We start from the raw sequence: 22,382 nt of genomic DNA on the forward strand, positions 1-22,382 counted from the left end.
TAATTTGTTTCTGAAGAACAGTTACATGTGGAATTTGGGACAACTATGACTGAGCTATTGACTGATTGATTGATTGATTGATTGATTGAATCTTGGGCCGCATGACAATATTATATGTTAATTTAGAGTTCGAAATGACTGCAAGGAGGAGGTCGTAGTCCTTGACAGTAGCTACTTTCCGATTTCGAAATGGGAGCCCCTAAAAACGAACCAAGATTACTATAGATTTAAGGCCTTCGGCTCAAGTTGTTACAGGACGCTATTTCAGCTGTATGGGTTTTATGGGACGAAAGGTGAGTATAGGTGTTAAAACATTTAAAGTAACATGATTACCACGTTCAGTACCGTCTTCTAACTAACTCCTTCTCCGGAAGCCACCAGTAGCTCAGCTACTCAATAATTTTCCAGCATTTTATGGAATCAGAAGATTCATTTGTCTCCCATTCTGCGTCAGATGAGTCCAGTCCCTAATATCTCATTCTCTTTCTCTAAGATCCATTTTAATATTATCCTCCGACCTATTTATAATTCTGCATTGTGATCTCTTTTCTTTTTGCTTTTTCACCAAAACCCTTTATGTACTCCTTTTCCTTCCCGTGTGAGCTACATGCCCTGCCAATCTCATATAGCTTTCTTTAGATTCCATTAACTTTGCATTATTCCCTCATAATGTATTTATGCGCCTCGCATTATTGGCTCTCACATCAAACAGCTGTTATTTCACTAACTAACTAACTAACTAATTGGGGCTGAGCCCTTCTCGAGAAGCTGCCAGTTGCGCAGCCACTCAAGAACTTCCCAGCATTTTACGGAACCCGAACGTTCGTTACCGTGTTCACAAAACCCCTCCACAGGTCCCTATCCTTAGCCAGATCAATCCAGTCCATACCAACCCATCCTATCTCTCTAAGATCCAATTTAATACTACCCACCCACATATGTCTTGCTCTTCCTAGTGGTCTCGTTCCTTCTGGCTATCCCACCAATATCCTATATGCATTCCTCTTCTCCGTCATTCATGCCACATGCCCTGCCAATCTCATTCTGCAACCACCTGCTCAAGCTGGTTGCTCGCTCGTGGATTTTTCTACCATGAATATGGAAGCGATACGTTCCTCCGAAACGTCGGTTTAAACAAGAGCCACAGCGCGCCACATTCCAGAAGACAGCGTTCTTCATAGCCACCGCTGTGAAAATCTCACTTCTTACAGAAATGGTCTCAACCGTTTTGGGCAGAAAACACAGAGTTCTTTTAATGTTGTGACATGATTGGATGGTCCACTGAAATGAAGTGGTACATTTAGCTACCATTGTGCTTCAAAATATTGAAACATGCTTCAACAAATTCATGTGCTAGATTTGAATCTGGAGGCGACAGTCCTTCGGAACCCTAAACACTGATAATACGTATTCGAGTCGAGCGTTCAGTTCCTCGTCCTTGTATGCGTCATGGAGGGAAGTTGGACTGTGGATACAAGCAGGAATGCTCAGTTTCCTGGCAGCGTTACGTAGCAAGACTTGTGTCACCATCAGAACTTGACTCATGAACGGCTTGCAACCTTTATTACACGAATAATCCAGCATACTATTAAAATAGACCAATAAAAGTTAAATTGTCCCTTTGCTCAATTAATGAAACACTATAAAGTAAAAGTAAATCTCTGTAACAGGCCTTGGACGCCCATAGGGTTGTGAGACGTCGAGGCTCCCACATTTTATAGAAAATCCGCTCACAGATGGCGTTAAGATTGTCAGCCTTACGCGCCAACAGGCCGCCCTTTGCCCTCCAGGAAGATATCTGTTAGAGGCTGAGTCGACCCCAGAGCCATGCTGCGGCTGGATTAGGTAAATTGGAAAAAATTGACCTCATCGAGATTCGATCCCGCTATATTCCGGCTTGTAGTATAGTGCCTCAACCAACTATGCTACCGCATACCCCCAGTGAGGCACTATGCCATGAAGAAATATGGGGAAGTGGAGGTATAGCTTCATCATTCTTCACCTCGGCACTAGATGGAGGTGAGTGTTTAGCTTCACGCCCCGGCCGCTTCATTCTTGGGGAAATTAACCCTGGTATCCATTGGATTAGAGGCAGGTCGGGCCCCAGGGCCGGTCTTGACGTTATGGAGAAGAAAAGAACCTTTCTTCTGTCGGGAATCAAACTCCAGCCATCCAACCCGTAGCCCGTCGCTGTATCGACTGAGGTATCCAGACTCATAAACATACCAATAGCTATATATAGTAATGTTTTCTATTCTTTTTCTGCATAAATACGAGGCATGGTCTTTTATTTCGAGGGACGTGTATGAATCGCAAGTGTCTAAGAAAAAAAAGCTCTATTATAACACATGACGTATTACAGATAAGGCAAACACCTGCACCTCATGGACACTAAATAAAAGAGTTGTTTAACTCACATAACCAGAAGTAAACCGGGGTATCTATCTATCTATCTATCTATCTATCTATCTATCTATCTATCTATCTATCTATTCCTGTTGCTCCCACTTGAATCATAGGTCTTCTATGAAACGCTTCGTTTCACTTCAGTTTCTTAATTTTAGACAGACGGTAGGACTCCTTGGACGGGGGATCAGCCCATCGCAAAGCTTCTGCTTACACAGGACAACACAAAGAAATAATAAACGCAGGCAGACATCCGTGCTTTGAGTGGGATTTGAAACCATGATCCCTGCGTTGGAGAGGGTGAAGACATTTCATGCCTTTGACCGCGTGGTCACCGTGGTTGTAAGAAAGAGCTAATCCCAAACACCGGGCTATGGATAAAGTCTAAAAACCCAGTAATCCCGAGTGTTTTACACCGTCGTCAGAACCCTTTAGAATTTACTTCTATATGAGAAAGTATGTGCATAGTCTTTTCGCCGGATTACATGGCGTTATATACCTGAAGAAAGAACTCATAATTACCGCTGTAACAACCTCAAGTCCAGTAACCGTTATGGAATATATCTGTCAGCTTTCCACTGTCGTTGATTTATTTTCCAACCCCCTCCCCGAATAGAAACTACATACGGAACTCTTAAGGAAGTCCATAAATAGTTGCAAGTTGATTTTGTATGAAAGGAAATCACCTTCTATACAAACACCGCTTATGTGGTCTAGTGGTCAGAGTTCCTGGCTACAGATCCAGAGGTCCCGGGTTCAATTCCCGGCACTACCAGAATTTCTGAGAAGCAGTGGGTCTGGAACGGGGTCCACTCAGCCTCGTGAGGATAAACGAGAGATATTTCAAGGAAATAGCGGCTCCGGTCTAGAAAACCGAGATTAACGACAGTGGAGATCCGTTGCGCTGACCACGAGACACCCTCTAACCGCAGAAATTGGCACTAACTTCGCCGACAAGTTCTATATAAATATTATGTTTCTGGACATTATTCATCGTCCAGAAACATAATATTTATATTAATTTACCACCGTCACAAAATGTTATAAGTCACATTCCGCTGTGACATTTCCACAGCAACATGCTCTTCATACTCTTGGAAAGACATGAAGCGCTTATTTAAATGATTGTGCCAAAGATAAAATTAATTCAGATTAACAGAACTCACGCTTTTAAGTCTTATATATCGTGAATAACATGGAAAGGGTTAACATTTCTTACATCAGATTCCTATGTGCTTGAAAGTTTCGCTACAATGTTCAAGACAGAATTGTTCTATGTAATCTTGGTACAACCTTCAAGTATATTACCATCAGTCGAACACAAACTCACGAGGAATGCGTTAGTCACTCTGTTGGGCAGTAATACATAACTCATAAAGCCCACGCTAAGAGCCACTTGGTTGCACTTTCTCCATTTAATGTTATCATACTCTCGCAACCACTTCTTACATTGTGTCTGGTTCATAAAACTGCCTTCATTATAAAGAAACAGGCGAAAATTGCTATCGAATTTTTAAAAGCCGACCTACACCTCTTTCACCATTTCGTTGTACGAAGAAACAAAATGGTGACGATGAAAATTATGGTAAAGTAAGGTAAAAAAAGTAGTGTTATCCCTGTAACTGGCAGTGGAGGTCCATAGGGTTGTGAGACGTCGAGGCTCCCACATTTTCTCGAGACAATCAGCTCACAGATGGCGGTGAGGTTGTCACCCTTACGCGCCGGCCGCCCTTTACCCCGAGAAAGATTCCTGATACTCATTTCTGTTAGAGGCCGAGTCGACTCCAGGGTCATAGTGCGGTTGGAAGGACTAGGTGAACTGAAAAATCCAGTGGTCTCATCGAGACTCAAACCAGCGACTTTCCGGCTTGTAGCATAGTGCCTCAACCAAGTACCCGGGCTTAGTTAAGCATTACTGTATATATGATACTCAAAGTAACGGAATATAATCTTCAAGGAGTGCATCCTGTTCTGTAAACCTAATATTGTTTTTTAAATTCGCATAGTGGGCAGTGGAGTCCAGTTGGGTCCATTTGGCACGGCGGCCACTGATTGGCCTATTGTACCAGCCCCAGATGATAGGTGAGGGTGATTGTGGAGCAATTGGTGGAATGAAGATTGGTAGGGGAAACCGAAGTACTCGGAGAAAACCTGCCCCAGCGCCACTTTGTCCACCACAAATCCCACTTGACCAGACCCGGGCTCGAATCCGGGCCGCCGCGTTGGGAAGCCAGCGACTAACCGCTTGAGCTATGGCGCGGCCTTTGTGTTAACATATATTTCTTTACTGTTTTCCCGGCTCAACACATCAACTACAAAAATCTCATTCATATGTCACATTGTATGAGCTTATTGGTGTTAATGGCTGTTGTGTTGAGATGGAAAAAAATAATAAAGAAATAACTGAATATGCATACGTACCTCAAAATAAGAGTAAAGCAGTATGACACAACATATTACAGATAAGGCAAAACACGTGCAGCTCGGGCACCTAAATAAAACACATGGTTAGCCCATATAACCAGAAGTAAACTGTGGGCACCTATCTATCTATGTATCCATGGTTCTACGGTCATATGTTGGACCTTGGCTGCTTTTTCAGTTTCTTAATCCTATACACAGTCGGTAGGACTCCTTGGACGGGGGATAAGGACGTCCCAAGGCCTCTACCTACACACAGTACAACATAAAGAAAAAAGGCACACAGACATCCATACCTTGAGTGGAATTCGAATCCACGATCCCAGCGTCCGAGCGAACGAAGACAGTACATGGCTTAAGGTTCGGCCACACAGAGCGCTACGCTATGTTCTCTACACACGCTACGTACGCTGTGTACACTCTGCGACGCAGCTAACGTAGGGAACATAGCGTACGTAGCGTACGGAAGTCTGTATGGCCAGTCACATTGGCAATAAAGGAAGATATTTTTATGTTCGTATAGCGAACATAGCGTGCGTCGCATACGTAGCGCTCTGTGTGGCCGAACCTTTAGACCGCGCGGCTACTGTGACTGGCAATGTATAAGAATAATATATAAGAATTCAGTCCGTACCTCAGAGGAAACAGATCCGAACCCACGATCCCCGCTTCCGAGCGAGCGAAGACAGTTCATGCCTTAGACCGCTCGGCTACTGTGACCGGCAGTGTATAAGAATAATATATAAGAATTCAGTGCGTACCTCACAGGAAACAGATCCGAACCCACGATCCCCGCTTCCGAGCGAGCGAAGACAGTTCATGCCTTAGATCGCGCGGCTACCGTGACAGGCAGCGTATAAGAATAATATATAAGAATTCAGTTCGTACCTCACAGGAAACAGATCCGAACCCACGATCCCGGTTTCCAAGCGAGCGAAGACAGTTCAGGCCTTAGACCGCTCGGCTACCGTGACCGGCATGTCCGAGTCAGCTTCGCAGTGAGCCGCAACAACCTGTACACCTGATGATGGCCGGTCAGGCCGAAACATGTTATGCCAATAACGAAAAACGACAAGTGATCAGTAACTGAAGTTGCACACAGACAAAAAAAAAAAAAAAAAAAAACNAACGCAAAACCAGATCTATGCGGTGAAACAGGATGCTACAATGTAAGTTTATTCAAAATGTTAATACGTATAATCCTTGCTACCTGTGCCTTCCCAGCTTGGTACCGGTTGCGTTGCCCTTGGAAAGAATCCAGGTATAAGTCAAGGCAACCTTGCACGTGACGACGTGGAATCTTACGTGTACTTATGACGTCACAGTGATTCACTTCTTTTTTTCTACGCAAAGAGCGACAAAACAAAACTCCGCGAAAAGCAGTTTTCGGACAGAAAACAAGGATATTAGTGAAATACTGGTAATTTCGATTTGCAAACCGGAATAGACAGGATCAGGATACGGGCCCACAGCGGGAATTTCTGATAAAAGTTTATGGAAAACATATTCCGTAACAACAAATGACTTCTTTATCACTTGAATATCAAGTGTGTGACCTAATTTAAGACATAGCTCAAGGCCGCCCCTATGGTCTAGTGGTCAGAGTTCCTGGCTACAGATCAAGAGGTCCCGGGTTCGATTCCCTGTGCTAAAAGATTTTCTGAGAAGTAGTGGTTCTGAAACGGGGTCCACTCAGCCTCGTGAGAATAACTGAGGAGCTATTTCAAGGAAATAGCGGTTCCGGTCTAGAAAACCGAGATTAACGGCTGTGGGGATTCGTTACGCTGACCACGCGACATCCTCTATCCACTAAAGTTGGCACTAACTTCGCCGATAAGCGGCGTTCGCTCGGTCGATATAGTTTGCTTGAGGACTAAAACCACGGAGTTTGTTCGGATAGTGTAGTAACTGGGCTACGATCGGACTTCGATTTCAGGCAGAAAAGGAAATGTATTTCTTCTCCACAGCATGGCTCTGCGATCCACCCAGCCTCCTGTCCAATGGATCCTCTCTGCCTGGGTGTAAAGCGGCTGGAGCAAGACGCTAACCATTCATAATTATCTAGTAACAAATTGAAAATGCGTGGACCCGTTGTTTATTGAACGACGCTGTTGTTATCTAGACTACAAACGTCGAATGGTAAGACACGTGATTAATTATGAAAGAGATGGGATTTTGGAGGGAGCGACTGTGGCACGATCCAGACATTTGTCTGGAGAGACTGAGAAAAGTCATGAAAATTCCCAATCAGAATGACCGGTGTCGTAGTTGAGATTTGAACCGAATACCTTCTGATTACAAGTGTATAGCGCTACCGGTATACTGATATGTTTGGTAAGATTGTATGGAGCTATAACTCTACTTCCCCATACCTCTTCATGATGTGATGCTTAATTAAGCATAAGGACAAATTTATTTTCGCGGGAAGGCCCTATATCACGGAGTCTTAATACCTTATCGGCAACATTCAAGGCAGATGACTGCAACTGAGGGCTCTATTTGCAATAGGTTAATTCTAGTTCGTCTCCAGTGATCAATCAATGTCTTTCTGTGCCCCATTAACATTCGCTGTGGACGTGCATCCGTATAAACCACTTCACGTGCGTTTCTCTGAATATGTGTTCATGTAGCACAGTTGTGATGATGACAATTGCATACGTAAGCTTCAAAAGTTATGAATATCACAGGTTACAAGCCTGTAGGTCGCGGGTTCGTGTCCCGATGAGGTGGATTTTTTTTTTCCAATTTACCTAATCCTTCCAGCCACACTATCCCCCTGGAGTCGACTCAACGTCTAACACAAATGAGTACCAGGAATCTTCTAGGGGGTAAAAGGCGGCCGGCTGACAGCTGACAGCTTCACCGCCATCTGTGAGCCGACTGTCTAGAAAATGTGGGAGCCTCAACGTCTCACGACTATATGGGCCTCCACGGCCTGTTGCAGGGGCAGCTTTACTTTTTTAATATGAACAATGGGTATCTGGTTGCAATTGCATTTTCTCTTCATGACCAAGAAACAAAGGGGAGACAGGACTTGTCGGCGTAGCTGTAACACTATAGACTTGTATCCTGAAAGTGCCAGGTGCGAATCTCGACCTAATACTTTGGTTACCCTGCTGGTGTTTTTCACGGTTTCACTCTATACCTTCCAGAAAATGCCCAGAGAGTGTCCCAATTAAACCACGACAGCTCTTTTAAAAAAAGTTAAATTTGTCCCCGTACTTAATCTCTACGCCATGAATACGTAAGTGGATGTGTAGCTCCACTCTGTCTTCGGCACTAGCTGAATATGAGTGGCCAGCTTCACGCTCTGGCCGCTTTAACTCTTGGGAAAGAAGTCCCGGTGCCCGTGGCAAAGGAAACTGTGTGAGCTCCAGAGCCGATCTGGACGCTGTACAACAGAGAAAACTCTTGCAAGCCGGGAATCGAACCGTGGTCACCCAGCCCGCAGCCCGTCGCTATGACTGATATATATCGGGGCCACTTTACTCTTTCCAAACCCTGTCCAGTTTATAAATAATCCAGAAAATATGAAGCAAAAACGAAGAACTAAGGAAAGGAAGGAAGAACATGTATTTCGGAATCCGTGGTAATTATTTTACCATTCATTTCGTTAAACACTGATCATAACGAGTAGCGTATCCAGTGATAATAGCTCTGCACCCTGATTTAGCAGAAAGTGTTTCATGCGTTGACAACTTCTCTCTCAGTAACAAGCGTCACAGCATTATATTTTTGTTACAGATAATCTCCGTGATATCCTACGGCCACCGGCCACTTACAAATATCTCCCATCTAATTCTAAATACATTTTCTTCCTTTGGCGCTATAGCCCCAGTTTGAGCCTTGGCACACCTCCACGAAATTCTCCGTTTCACTTTGGTTTACTAGATCATAAGACACTCGGCAGGACCCCTTCGATGGGTGATCAGCTAGTCGCAAGGCCTCTAACCTGTACACAAATACAGAAAAACGCACACACACGTACAAACACCAAACATTCATGTCCTGAGTGGGATTCGAACCCACGATCCTGGCCTCTGAGCGAGCGTAGACAGTTCATGCCTTGGACCGCGCAGGTACCGTAACCTTAGGTACAACTAATTGTTCAACCCCTGATTGAATGAGGGTTGTTCCACGTAGGGAAATAATTCACAGCAACAAGATACACAGCGTGATATTAAATCAGAATTTCTCATAATTTATTTCCCTTTGATTGGTGATGTGGGCATCTAGTATGCATAAAACCATCTAAGAGTTCAATCTATGTGAACAAACGTTTGATATCTCTGATGGTGGAAGCAGGATTTGCAGTCTTTGTTAAGGCTTTAATTTGTCACTGAAATTTGGTAAAGAGACTTGATAAAGTTCACCATGGGGGGAGACCTCTTTACAAGGTTGCTTTAATGTCTTCTGTTCCTGCCAGTAGTTAATGAATGCCTTTGATCTGACTGTCCAATACAGTTCTGAATCTTTTCGGAAAGTCCACAAAAGTGAATACGTCATGTTAACTCTTTAAATTATAGTGGTTACTATACATGCCACCTCCTGCAACGTCAGTAACTCGCCTCTTGGATCACATATTGTAGCTATGAGTTCAGACTAATTGTCACAACAAAGAGCAATTACACAGACTGACTTCTTTAATGCATAACTGGGTATGTCTCCTTGGAAACAGGAAGCAACATACACGAGGGAGCGTCATTAAATAGGACACAAATGGAAATAAAACAGTTGAAATGGATGTAATAGGTTTTCTCTATGTATCACTAGGTAGCAGCACAGTCCAGCTTCGTGCCAGTCTAGGTAGCAGATACGCATGCGCAGTTCAGAGTCTGTTTTCAGTAGTCAAAATGGCGACCGTGCTTCAGGAGTGTACTAACGAAGAGCAGCGTTCTGTTGTGCGTTTTAATTTTTGTGGGTAAAAGGACTCAGTGCAAATGATATTCGTACGAAATATGTTTCCTGTTTATGATGCGAAGTGTCTGTAAAGAGTTTCCACCTTGATGGCAAATGTCAGAAACTTCTATCCTGATGGTTTCGACGAAATAGGACAAATGTATCAATGTTGGTGGATGATTTGTCGAGAAATAAATGTTTGTTCCGGGTTCTAATGTCACATGTTTTACGTTTTATATTAATTTGTGGCCCATTTACTGATTCTACCTCGTATTATTCAGATGAGCGTCGTTAAACTCATTTCTTTAGAACGGCATGAAATCATTTGCATTTGCAGACTATATACGCCGTCATAAATTAAAGAGAAAATCAACATTTCGCTGCTACTGTTTGAAGCTATTGTCCTGCTATAACGGAAAATTCTTCGCCTTCACAATATCCAACACCAAAGAGCTCGAGCGACGGCTGGAAAAGTGTTTTTCTTCTCCCCCTCCTAATCCCGAAAGAAAATAAAGCGTACTATTTTCTTGCACGTGACTCTCCACTCTCTGGTAACTGTTACCGAAGTATTGCCTTCTCCTTCAGGGTCGTTAAGGGTACTTTCTTCTGGAACGTGAAGTCGAGTATTATGGTAGAAGTTAACCGACTTTTCCAAGAACGGTACATCTTCCATTTTAAGAGTCAGAGAGGAAATGAAGCTGCGCCGTCTCAAATGAAACTAAAATCATTCTTGGTTTTTTTCGATCCTTCCCGGAAAATTTCACGATAATATATCTATTCCAAGCTACTTTCCAATTCATAATTCACTTATCATCCTACCATTCGTCGCTGTATAGTATAATATAGTGTCGTTGGACAAACGATAAACAAGCATTTAACTCACTAACCGAGTCCACCCAGCGGTACCTCTATAGACCTGTATTTTAAAGACGTTTATTCGAATCTTCAACGACTTCCTGACTGAAGTTTATCGTGAATTTCCTCAGTGTAGGAATAGCATTTCTATTAGGCCACTACTGATTGATTCTAAATCCCTTTCAATTCATCACCAATCCTATGATTCAATGCTATATAGTGTAGCTATTTACGGCGTCAAAAAATAACTCTCAAAAATCGTGCAACTCCTCGCGGCTCACTGGTTGAGAAACACTGCTGTAGCAATATCGAGCAGGCAGACTAAGAGTTTCACTTGTGGAGAGAGAGAGAGTAGCTGTAAGCGAAATCATTTCATTAATTCGTCAATGGTTCTACAGCAATTCTTTGGTCCATGGCCTTTTTTTCCACTTTCGTAATCCTGTACAGAGTCGATAGGACTTTTTGGACGGGGGAACAGCCAGGCGCATGGCAGCTACCTACACACAGGTCAACACAAACACAGAATAATTGCACACAAACATTCGTGCCTTGAGTGGGATTCGAACTCACGATCCCAGTGTTTGAGCTGGCGAAGACAATTCATGCCTTTTTTTACTGCTAGTGGGGTGGGACTAAGTCCCTCGTACTGCGGCCACTTCTGGCCTATTGTACCAGCCCCAGATGATAGGTGAGGGTGATTGTGGAGTAATTGTTGGAATGAAGATTGGTAGGGGAAACCGAAATAATCGGAGAAAACCTGCCCCAGCGCCACTTTGTCCTCCACAAATCCCACTTGACACAGACCCGGGATCGAACCCGGGTCGCAGTGGTGGGAAGCCAGCGACTAACCGCTTGAGCTATGGCGTGACCTATTTCATGCCTTAGAAAGCTCGGTCACTGTGATCGGCCACAAGCGAACCATAATTGTTACAAAGTTGGTAAGAAGTGGTAAAACCTTCATTTTTACGTCTCGTACAAAAGTTAACAACCAGACAGACAAAGGTCGTATCTTCTTATCGTGAAACCTGTTAACCTTGGTCACTTATCACGACCATTATCAGAATGCGGGCCGCGAACATCTGTTTCTCAGGTGTCAAACAATCCCACACTGAAAAGGAAATGAGAGACAAACGATTTCCTTTGATATGACACGAACCTCATATGAAACGCCTCCAACAATTCTTCGTTGTCGCGAGAACGTCTTTACAGAACTGTTACATAACAATTCAAAGGTGAACACACAGAGAGACACACGGACTCTCATTTGATAAGAAACGAAGTGCAGAGAAAATGACGAATCCAACAATTCTTCTGTTGTTGCGTGTTATTCTTTGCCGCGGGAACGTGTTTTTCGAACCGTTGCCTAGCAACGATAGGGGGATAAACTTTATTGAGTTGTTTATAGATACACAGATTGATGGGAGGGATCTATGAAATACGCCGTTGAGATGGGCTCAGATGCCATGATATACATACTAAGTTTCATACAGATCGGTTCAGGGATTCAAAAGCTGACAGCAGACACGCAGACAGCGTACTGATTTCGTTAGCCTAATTTAAGAAATTTAGGCCCTAAAGGATAGGTACAACGTTACTCTCCTGCCCTTTTGTGAGTCATAATACGAATTTGTCAGTAGCTAAACTACATAGTGTACTGATGAACTGGTAAGGATTTGGAAGGAAGTGGTCATGGCCTAATGGAGGTGCTATCCCGGTATTTGTTTGGAATGACTAGGGGAAATAACAAATAATCTCACTCAGGATAGCCGGTGCCCCAACCGAGGTTCGAATACAGCACCTCCCGAATACAAGTCTGGAACGTTCCTCCAGATAAACCTGTTTGATATCTGACTTCTAAATGATATTTACATGTTCGGTTCACCAGTTTGTGGCGCAGAACGTCACGTGACGTCATCATTTAAATCTCATTAGATTATACTCCCAGACCGCCTCTCTGGTCTAGTGGTCAGAGTTCCTGGCTATAGATCCAGAGGTCTAGGGTTTCCTGAGAAGCAGTGGGTCTGTAATGGGGTCCACTCAGCCTCACAAGGATAACTGAGGATCTACTTGAATGGAAAAGTAGCGGTTCCGGTCTAGAAAGCACTAACTTCGCCGACAAGCCGCGGTCCCTCGGTCGGTATAGTTCGCTTGCGGGCTAAAGCCACGGATTTTTTTTAAGATTATATTATCAGCTTCGAATATTCTTAGCTTCTGGTAAGTTCGAACATACTTAAACAGGGAATTTTCTTTCCGTAAGGTTGCCCACACAAGGTATGACGTAACATGCCTCACACGGTACATGAAATTTAGGTTGGTAGGTCTGTTTATTTTTCTCTTTTATTCATTTGGTTCTTCTTTGTGTGTTTGCCCATACATAGGAATTTCTAAACGCCTCTCTTTGTCTAGGTAGACGTTCTAGGAACATAAACCAAATCGTTCGTTTAAGCATTTCACACTATTTATGTACGCAGTGTTGCATAAAATCTGTAGGTGACGGTATTCTTATTTCTGCCTTCTATTTGTCTGACTGAAGAAAACTGCGAGAATTTTTATCCATCTCATGAGAAGCATTTCGTTTGCCATTCATGCGGCTTTTTTTTTTCAAGAAATCTCCATTCTTTTCGAAACCTCAAGGTCGATGGCTACCATGGGCTGCAATGTGACGCCATGTAGTCTAGTATAATTCTACCGTCGTTTCGGAGAAACGTACTACTTTTATCTTCTGGATCAAGGAGTAATTTCTAGACCAATTAATAAGTCTGCTTTTAACTTGGTTTACTCTTCGACACTGAAGATGGAGGCAGTATGTTCTCCGAAACTTTTTTAGATTTCTTCCAGACTACATGATGTTAAATTGCAGGAGGGAATGCTCCTCACAGCAACCAGAGCCATAGCTTCGAATCACACAAACCTGAGAGCCTATTATATACTCACTGAAGTCAGCCTTTGTACCCTTCACGAAACGTGATCAGCCATTTTACCTCCTCGTAGTCTTATGCAAGACCTGATGAATTCCTTTTATATTTACATAAGCTTACAAGAAGCTGATCAATAATTTTTACCTCTTTATAAGCTTAAATAAATTTTCCTGGGGAGTAAAGCGCGGCCGGCGCGTAAGGCTGACAACCTTACCGCCATCTTTGAGCCGATTGTCTAGAGAATGTGGGAGCCTCAACGTCTCACAACCCTATGGGCCTCCACGTCCTGGTACAGGGATAGTTTTACTTACTTACTTTTTTATAAGCTTATATAAAACCTGACCAATAACTTTTACATCTTCATAAGCTTATAAAAATTTGTTCAATTCCTTTTATATTTTCATATCTTGTATTCATGGTACTCATCTGGTTCTCAGAATGAAATATGTGCCTCCCTACACACAATTAGCGACTGACAGCTTTTTTTATTGCTGGTGGGGTGGGACTGAGTCCACTTGGTACTGCGGCCATTTGTGGCCTATTGTACCAGCCCCAGATGATAGGTGAGGGTGATTGTGGAGCAATTGGTGGAATGAAGATTGGCAGGGGAAACCGAAATACTCGGAAAAAAAACCTGCCCCAGCGCCCCTTTGTCCACCACAAATCCCACTTGACCAGACCCGGGCAGCCGCGGTGGGAAGCCAGCGACTAACCGCTTGAGCTATGGCGCGGACCGGACTGATAGCTTTAATAGAGATGCGATGTTTCCCTGTAGACACAAACATAACTTTTAAACGTTCAGAACAAGTTCATAACTGACCTGTGGGATAGGAGCATGAGCTTCCAGTATGCTTAAGAAAATGATTCCTACGAGACAGTTTGAAGAGATTATTGTTTGGGATCAAATGTGCGTACTGTTGATCTTGAGAGTTCACCCTTCAACAACTGAACTTCTGACTCCACTCGGAATCTCTTCCCACAATGCATTTAAAGTCAGCTTCAACGATGGAGAGGAAGAATTTGCATTAAGCTCTCCAACAACTTTGTTCTCTACCCCTCGACAGAGGGAGACTCTCTACATGTCAGTCTCCTCAACTGCCTGTCTCGGTGGGGAAGAAATTCGGATGCTCCCAGTGCGAGAAATACTTCAACCAGTTCAGCTGTTTGGGGGTACTGTGCTGAATTCTATGATATAGGGATTAAATGTTACAACAACTTCAAAGTTTACTAACATAGCAGTAGCTAACGAACTTCTCGTCTCGTTCCTGAGTATCGGAAATTCATCTCGAGAATCGTTTATTTACACCTAGAGGTGAAAATTCTAAATCCCCCAACGCCAAGTCGAAACAAGTCAAACTTCTTGGATAAATATTGCATACAGAAACACTCTGAAGACTTCAGATATAGTGAAAAATACCTCCAAATGCTATTACTTACTATGTAAGTAAAAGTAAAGCTATCCCTGTAACAGGTCGTGGAGGCCCATAGGGTTGTGAGACGTCGAGGCTCCCACATCGCCCTTTACCCCCCAGAATATTCCTGGTACTCATTTTTGTTAGAGGCTGAGTCCACCACAGGGCCACAGTGTGGCTAGAAGGATTAGGTAAATTGAAAAAATCCAATGACCTCATCGGGATTAGATCCCGTGACCTTCCGACTTGTATCATAGTGCCTCAATCAACTACGCTACCGTGTGCCCCCTTTTTATTATGTAGTTCCGGTAAAAGGTCAACAGATGTCATATGCTGTTAGATATGGTGTTTTAAATGTCGAAATTTTCGATATTTGGTGTTTCTGGGTTAAGTCGATGTGACATTTACCGTATAACGCATTTCTGTAATATTATATTATATTTAGAAAGATATAAGGAAAGTAAAGATACAAAGTCCAGGAAATATTTGTTAAGCATTTTTTATTTGGAGATTTACTTGTACCACTTTTACAACACACCTTTATTTACTTTTAAAATATAGTCACCATGGATAGCAATGCACTTAGTGGGCTTGGGAAGAGTTTTTTTATTCCAGCATCGTAGAAATCTCCCGCCGGCTCTCTTAGCCATGGAGAACAGTTCTTGACACTTCTGGACATTGTTGAAGTTCATCAATAGATAAACGTCTGTCATCACGAATGTTTTCATAAAATTTTTGGATGATTTCATCAGTGACAACGGATGACCTTCCCCTCCTTATTTCATCATGAACATCAATTCTTGACGCTTCAAATTCACGATACAATTTTGCAAACATTTTGCCTGTTCATAATATCTTCGCCGTAAGCAGTTGTTGAAGAATTTCAGCAGCCGAGGTCAAGAAAATATGGCTTATACATCCATTCCCCAGTATGTCTTCAATTCCTAGTTCTTAATTAGTTAAGCACAGGACAAATTTTCATTTAATTGATGTTTATAGATTAGATTTGCTGATTTGGTTCATTGCATTTATTTTCCATATCCTTTTCTATCTAAGTTTCAAGTCTACAAATTTTATTACACATTTCCTGTTATCTCCAATTGACAAAACTCTGACATCAGCTGTATATAGCTGGAGTTATACAGTTAAAATCCTCCTCGGCTGTCAAACATACGACCGTTCAAGTGACTATACTGCCGTTGTAGCGGAAGCTACTGGAAATGGAGCATAATCTTCTCTACTGAGTCTGGACTAACGGAGGCCTTGTACATATTATACATAGGAGTAGGTATTCACAAAAAAGTTGTAAATAATTGTACATACTGAGAATTGACTTACTACGGCCGAATATAACTGACAAATAACAGACCCGACTTCTCGTCAGAGAGGGTGCCCCACATGTACAAGACAGTAACTTTCAAACAAGAAGAAACATTTAATCATGAACCTCAGCCGGGGCTCGACACCAAGACAGACAGAGTGACCCACCGTCAGTCGCAGTGTGACTTTGATTTTAACTTGAAAAGCCTCGTCTCCTGTCCTCCTCGCGTCGAAGCAGAGCCCGAGTACAAAGTCCCAACTGCCGTTACTTTGTGTAGTCAGTACAGTTGTTTGCTTCTGGTATTACCGCATCGACATCGCTAGGAAGGTGAACTGTTGGGCGCAAGCTACTGAACTGGGTTTAGCTCAGCAATTAACTGTTGTCGTGCTACCGGCCTGAATAAGGTCGCTTAGAAATACCATCTTCTGTGACGTGATGGCTTCTGTCCGGCAGAATTCCACGGAAGTTTCAAATGGAACGTATTGCCTCCGTCGAGAAGCACAGACAGTAACTCAAGTAAGAAGCTTGATGACTACTTCTTCCTTGTTTATTGGCATACTTTCTGATCCTGAATACTGACGCAGTAGTTCCTTCCGAAGCGTCTATGTACTATCGAACTACACGACTTTACAACCCAGGTATCCTTAGTCTTCAGCTTAACATTTATGGCGACTTCAGACTCTGTTTATCACTGACTTCTTCACGGAAAATTTATAAACATCATAGTTCGGTTGGAAAGGAGCTTCTCACAGGTGACTATGAAGGGTGCTACATTCTGGAAGGTGATGCTGGGATTCACCGAAGTGTCAAGATGTTTCTCTTCTCCACAGCGTTCAGACTGGCTTTGGGCCCCACCCAGTCTCCGATCCGATGGGTTCCGGGGGCGATTTCCCCAGGCGTAAAGTGGTCAGGAGGTAAAACTGGCTACTCACCTCCATCTAGTGCCGAGGTGAAGACTGGTGGATTTGTATCTTGATTCCGCCATAATTTTTCATTCATGCATGGTGTTTAATTAATTAAACACAGGGACAAATTTACCTTTCTATATATACTATATTAATCTGAATTCATTGAAGTTTTGTCACATGTCTCTGTTACGCTGTCGCTCTCAGAATCCAATCCACTGTTCCTAGAAGACAGATATTTCTGCTACATATAATCCCCTTTTTCTTTTTCATCACTCGCCCTTCATACGGTATATTTAACGACGCTGTAAAGGTGAAGTTATTCCTGTGCTTAAATAATTAAGCAATACGATATGAAGACGTATGGGGAGTGGATGTCTACATCTACATTTTCTTGACCACGGCATTAGTTGGAGGTGAGTGGTCAGCTTCACGCCCCGGCCGCTTTAACCCTGGGGAAAGAGCCCACGTACCCAATGGACAAGAGGTTGTGTGGATCCCAGAGCCAGTCTGGAAGACGTGGAGAAGGGAAAGATTCTTGACTACCGCGACTCGAACTCCGACCCCTCGGCCGTCCAGCCTGTTGCCAGTCACTATACCGACTGCACATTACCGGCTCTTACCAGATAAAGGTAATATTGGTAATTTTTTTTTTTTTAGTTTCTTGGGGTGGGGTGAAACTGAGTCCACTTGGTACGTCGACCACTAATTGGTCTATTGTACCAGCCTCGGATGAGAAATGATGATGAGTGTGGCGCAGTCGGTGGAATAAGAATTGGCAGAGGAAACTGAAATACTCGGAGAAAATATGTCCTAGTGCTAATATGTCCACCACAAATTCCACACATCCTGACCCTAGCTCGAACCCGGTTCGCCGCGGTGAGAAGCCGGCGACTAAACGCCTCAGCTGTGGCAAGGCCAATGGTCTCAGTAATTAATTAATGAGCACCAAACCATGAGGTCGTGTGCGGAAGCGGAAGAATAGCTCCATCATTCATATTTGGTAATTAGATTGAGGTAAGCGGTCATCTTCACGCCCAACTGCGTTGTACCCGTGTTGAGGAGCAAATTTGGGATTGAAAAGTTAAGTCATTACCTAGGTGCCTGGAGCCTTGCGAAAAGTGTTTTGCAGTGAAAGAGCAAAGATGACAACACATGGACACGCAATGAGGTTAAGAATGCGATAATCAGCATTCATGCGTAATACCGTATGCAAGACGCTCCGCTAACTAGGCCACTGGAGATGGTCATATGAGTAAATACACAGCGATCAGACGCCCGGGGGGGGGTTCTGCCCCCATCCCGATAAGACCCAATGAAAGCCTAACTTTAGGAAATTAGAACACAAGGGAGGAGCTATCTACCCCCTTGCCGTCCACGCTGAATCAGCGAATTAAGACTATAAATGAGGGAAAGTCAAGAGACTTGGAATTCTGATTTTAAACAGAATATTCAGTTGTCAGCCGGAGGCGCTGCTCAATATGGGTTTAACAAGCGCCGGAAGGGCCTACAGTCTTCTATGTCAAGTAAGTCTTGTTCACGCATATTAGCCATGCCGAGTGATAATAACGTTGTTCCATAGTATTGGTGATACAGTGTGTTGAGATATTGCATGTGCAATTTCAAGTGTACCCAGTGAGCCCGTAGGGTAGGATACCTGCATTATGTAATTGCTTAGGATAGTAATCAGACGATAAGTATTATAGCGTATGGGTAGTGGTTAGGGTAGCGTGTAGAGATGAATATAATATGTGGGTCAGTTTGTGTAACTAAGGGTGGACTATGTTAGGAGTGAGCCCGTACGAGGGCTAGTGTAATCATATATATATATATCAAGGAGAAGAGATGTGCAGGAATAAGAATTATGTTAACGAGGAGGACTTGTATGACCTCCGGAGTCAAGTAAAAGAGAGAGAGAGAGAGGCTCCAGGCCTCCACCCCTGATGGGGGAGAACTTAAAGAAACATAATGGGTAGGGAAGAGACTATGTAGTCCAGACTGAAGGACAGTCTTTGTAAGATGTAAATACTGTAAATTATGTATATATATAATAATGTAAATAGATAGAAGNCATAGATGGTGGCAGCCTGTATGACAGAAGGAAACTCCGATATAGGAGAATCCTAGCTAAGTGTAAGCTAGGATGGTTGCGTTAACGCCTTACAGCATAACCAGTGGAGGCAAGGAGGGGTACCTGCACACCCCCGACGGCGCGACGTTACCAGGAGTACCAGTTTACGACATAACTAGTGGAGGCGAGGAAGGATACCTCCACGGCCCCTACATGCGGAGTTACAGGGGGACAGAGGCGGGCTGACTCCACGCCCCCCTGTACCACGGCATTACAGCGGCGGCAGCAGCGGGTGGGATACCTCCATTGCCCCCCCTGCGCCGCTAGGGCATTACAACCCGCGACAGTGTATCCGGTAACTGTCGTGTAGGAGACTAGGTGGGCCCCTGAGACGGTCTGGAACTTATGGTGACGAGAATAATACCAAATACAAACAAAAAAACAGAGCAAACTCCGTGGCCTCTAGTCCACAAGCGAACTATACCGACCGAGCCGCCGCCACTTGTCGACGAAGTTAATGCCAACTTTAGTCGATAGAAGGTGTCGCGTGGTCAGCGTAACGAATCCCGAGGGCCGTTAATTTCGGTTTTCTAGACCGGAGCCGCTGTCTCCTTGAAATACCTCGTCGGTTATCCTCAAGAGGCTGAGTGGACCGCGTTCCAGACCAACTACTTCTCAGAAAATCCCCTGCCGAATAAGTGATGCAACAGTGCAAAGCAACAGAGAAGTTTCATAATACAGACTTTTGCCATGAAAGTAGGAGTATTCAATAGGTCGGTCGCCCGCAAATTGCTACTGGAGCCTCGTTTTGCTTTCATAACTAACATAGTTACGAAGTTTGAAGCTCGGCTCATGACAGAGGCGGGAGTGGGCTGCAGACATTTGTCCGGCGTTGATTGATGCGACATCAGGCGGCAGTGGCTCACAACTTTGTATAGGCATACCCGCCGCTGACTCTCTTCATCTCTTTCCGTTTGTTCGATTCCACGGCGTAGAACCACATTCTATCTCTTTCTGTTTCACGCTGTAGCGTTTCTGATCGGGGCACTATGCTACAAGCCGGAAGGTAACGGATTCGATTCCCGATAGAGTCACTGGATCTTTTTCAATTGACCTAATCCTTCCAGCCGTATTATGGCCATGGGGTCGACTCAGCCTCTAACAGAAATGAGTACTTACTTACTTACTTACAAATGGAGGTGAGCCCTTCTGGGGGAGCTGTCAATTCTGCAGCTACTCAAGAATTTTCCAGCATTTTATGGAACCCGAAGGTTCATCACCGTGTTCACAAGAGCCCTCCAATGGTCCCTATCCTGAGCCAGATCTATCCAATCCATACCATTCCATCCTATCTCTCTAAGCTCCATTCTAATATTGTCCAGCCACCTACGCCTTGGTCTTCCCTGTGGTCTCTTTCCTTCTGGCTTTCCCACCAATATCCTATAAGCATTCCTCGTCTCCCCCATTCGTGCTACATAACAGAAATGAGTACCGGGAATATTCTTGGGGGTAGAGGGCGGCCGGCGCGTAAGGCTGACAACATCACCGTCATCTGTCTAGAGGAAATATGGGAGCCTCGACGTCTCACAACCCTATGCGCCTCCATGGCCTGTTACAGGGATACCTTTACCTTTTACGTTTTTTACCCAAACTACATTGTCTTTGAACGTAAAAGAAACATTTACACACTTAAATCGTATTTAGCCGACATTCCTTATTGGGAAAACAATAAAAAGAGGCTTATGAGATCATCTTGCCGTCTGCATGTCTCTGTATTCTCCCCCTTTCTCATTTACTATGCGGTCCGTGTCTTATCGAACAAAAGCAATCAATTATTTTTCCCCAGAACTTACCGTTTTCTTTTCACTATTGTTTCTAACTTCATTCATCATAAGAAATTTTGGGTGAAAATTATAATTAACGCTTTTCATACCATCAATAAACATTTCAAACCCTTGATTCCTTCACCGTAACCAGTACTGATGATTTCTGATGTATTTTGTACGTTCACCGCGACCATAGAAGCTAATGACTTTTTATTTTCCTTTAAGAATCACTTACAAAGATGGCCGCGCCATAGCTCAAGCGGTTAGTCCCTGGCTTCTCACCGCGTCGCCCCGGGTTCGAGCAAGTGGGATTTGTGGTGGACAAAATAGCGCTGGGGCGGGTTTCCTCCAAGTACTTCGGTTTCCCCTGCCGATCTTCATTCCCCCAAATTCTCCATCATCATAATCACCCGGGGCAGGCTAGAATAAGCCAATCAGTGGCCGACGTGCCGAATGGACCCAGTTGAACTCCACCCCCCAATAAGCGAATTTAAAAAAAACACTTACAAGTGGTACCCAGACATTTTAAAGCTTCAGTGAGAAACACGAGTGGCCTGTACAGGGGCAAAATACTGTAATCTTTGCGATCCTATTTATATGCTGCCTCATATGAAACCGATGTTTTCCTCTCTTTATCGGCATTCAGATGACTAAGCCACACAGATATCATCAGCTTAATCACAGCTGCCGTTTATATTTCAAGTGTTTCTTCCGGCATCTTCAGTGTGCAGCTTACGAACGGAGCCACTCATCTGTGATTTCTTTCAATGCGATGATGAATATGCTTTATTGTTGGAACATAACCCAGATGGCAGCACGTCACAGCACCGTGGTGATGGCATTCAACACGTGGGAATTGTCTCTCAAACCTCGTCACGTGATCACAGAGGCTTCAATGGTGTCAGACCCACTGTCTTCACAAGATCCCTTATATTATGTTTAACCTGAATGAAAGAGAGTGCTTAGAAGATCTAGTTGTAGATAGAATTTCAATGCATCTTACAGATGTCAGATGTTTGTGTATGGACTGGATACATCCGGTCAGGATATGCACCAATGACTCTTTTCCGTACAAACGGTACCTCGTATTCTTGCTGTGAATTATTGAGATGTGACAAGCTGGACAACTATCAACTTCTTAGAAATGACTGGTATGGAGTTAAGTAGAGCTTACTCCCGTTTCTGAAGGCCCCGTATTCGATTCTAAGCTGGAGGTCTGACAGTTATGACTGAGGAGTTTCCTGGATTTGTTCTGTCCCTTAAGAAAATGCGACTGTTTCCTTCCAAATACTTTCCAATTCATCATTCGCAACTATATAAGTTAAGCTCTGCACTATGCACAACTCCA

The 22,382-nt window shown here is 43.7% G+C and overlaps 1 protein-coding gene and 1 long non-coding RNA gene across 4 annotated transcripts in view; one reads left to right on the forward strand and one right to left on the reverse strand.

Moving 5' to 3' along the window:
• LOC111869471 overlaps positions 1-22,382 on the reverse strand; it is a 72,093-nt gene that overhangs the window by 17,319 nt on the left and 32,392 nt on the right. The window lies entirely within an intron of this gene.
• Positions 1-22,382, forward strand: part of LOC111869469 (solute carrier organic anion transporter family member 4A1) — a 90,805-nt gene that overhangs the window by 367 nt on the left and 68,056 nt on the right. The gene's annotated exons all lie outside the window — the stretch shown is intronic.

The sequence above is a fragment of the Cryptotermes secundus genome, unplaced genomic scaffold (assembly GCF_002891405.2).
Source record: "Cryptotermes secundus unplaced genomic scaffold, Csec_1.0 scaffold1771, whole genome shotgun sequence".
In the NCBI taxonomy this organism is placed as follows: Eukaryota; Metazoa; Arthropoda; class Insecta; order Blattodea; family Kalotermitidae; genus Cryptotermes; species Cryptotermes secundus.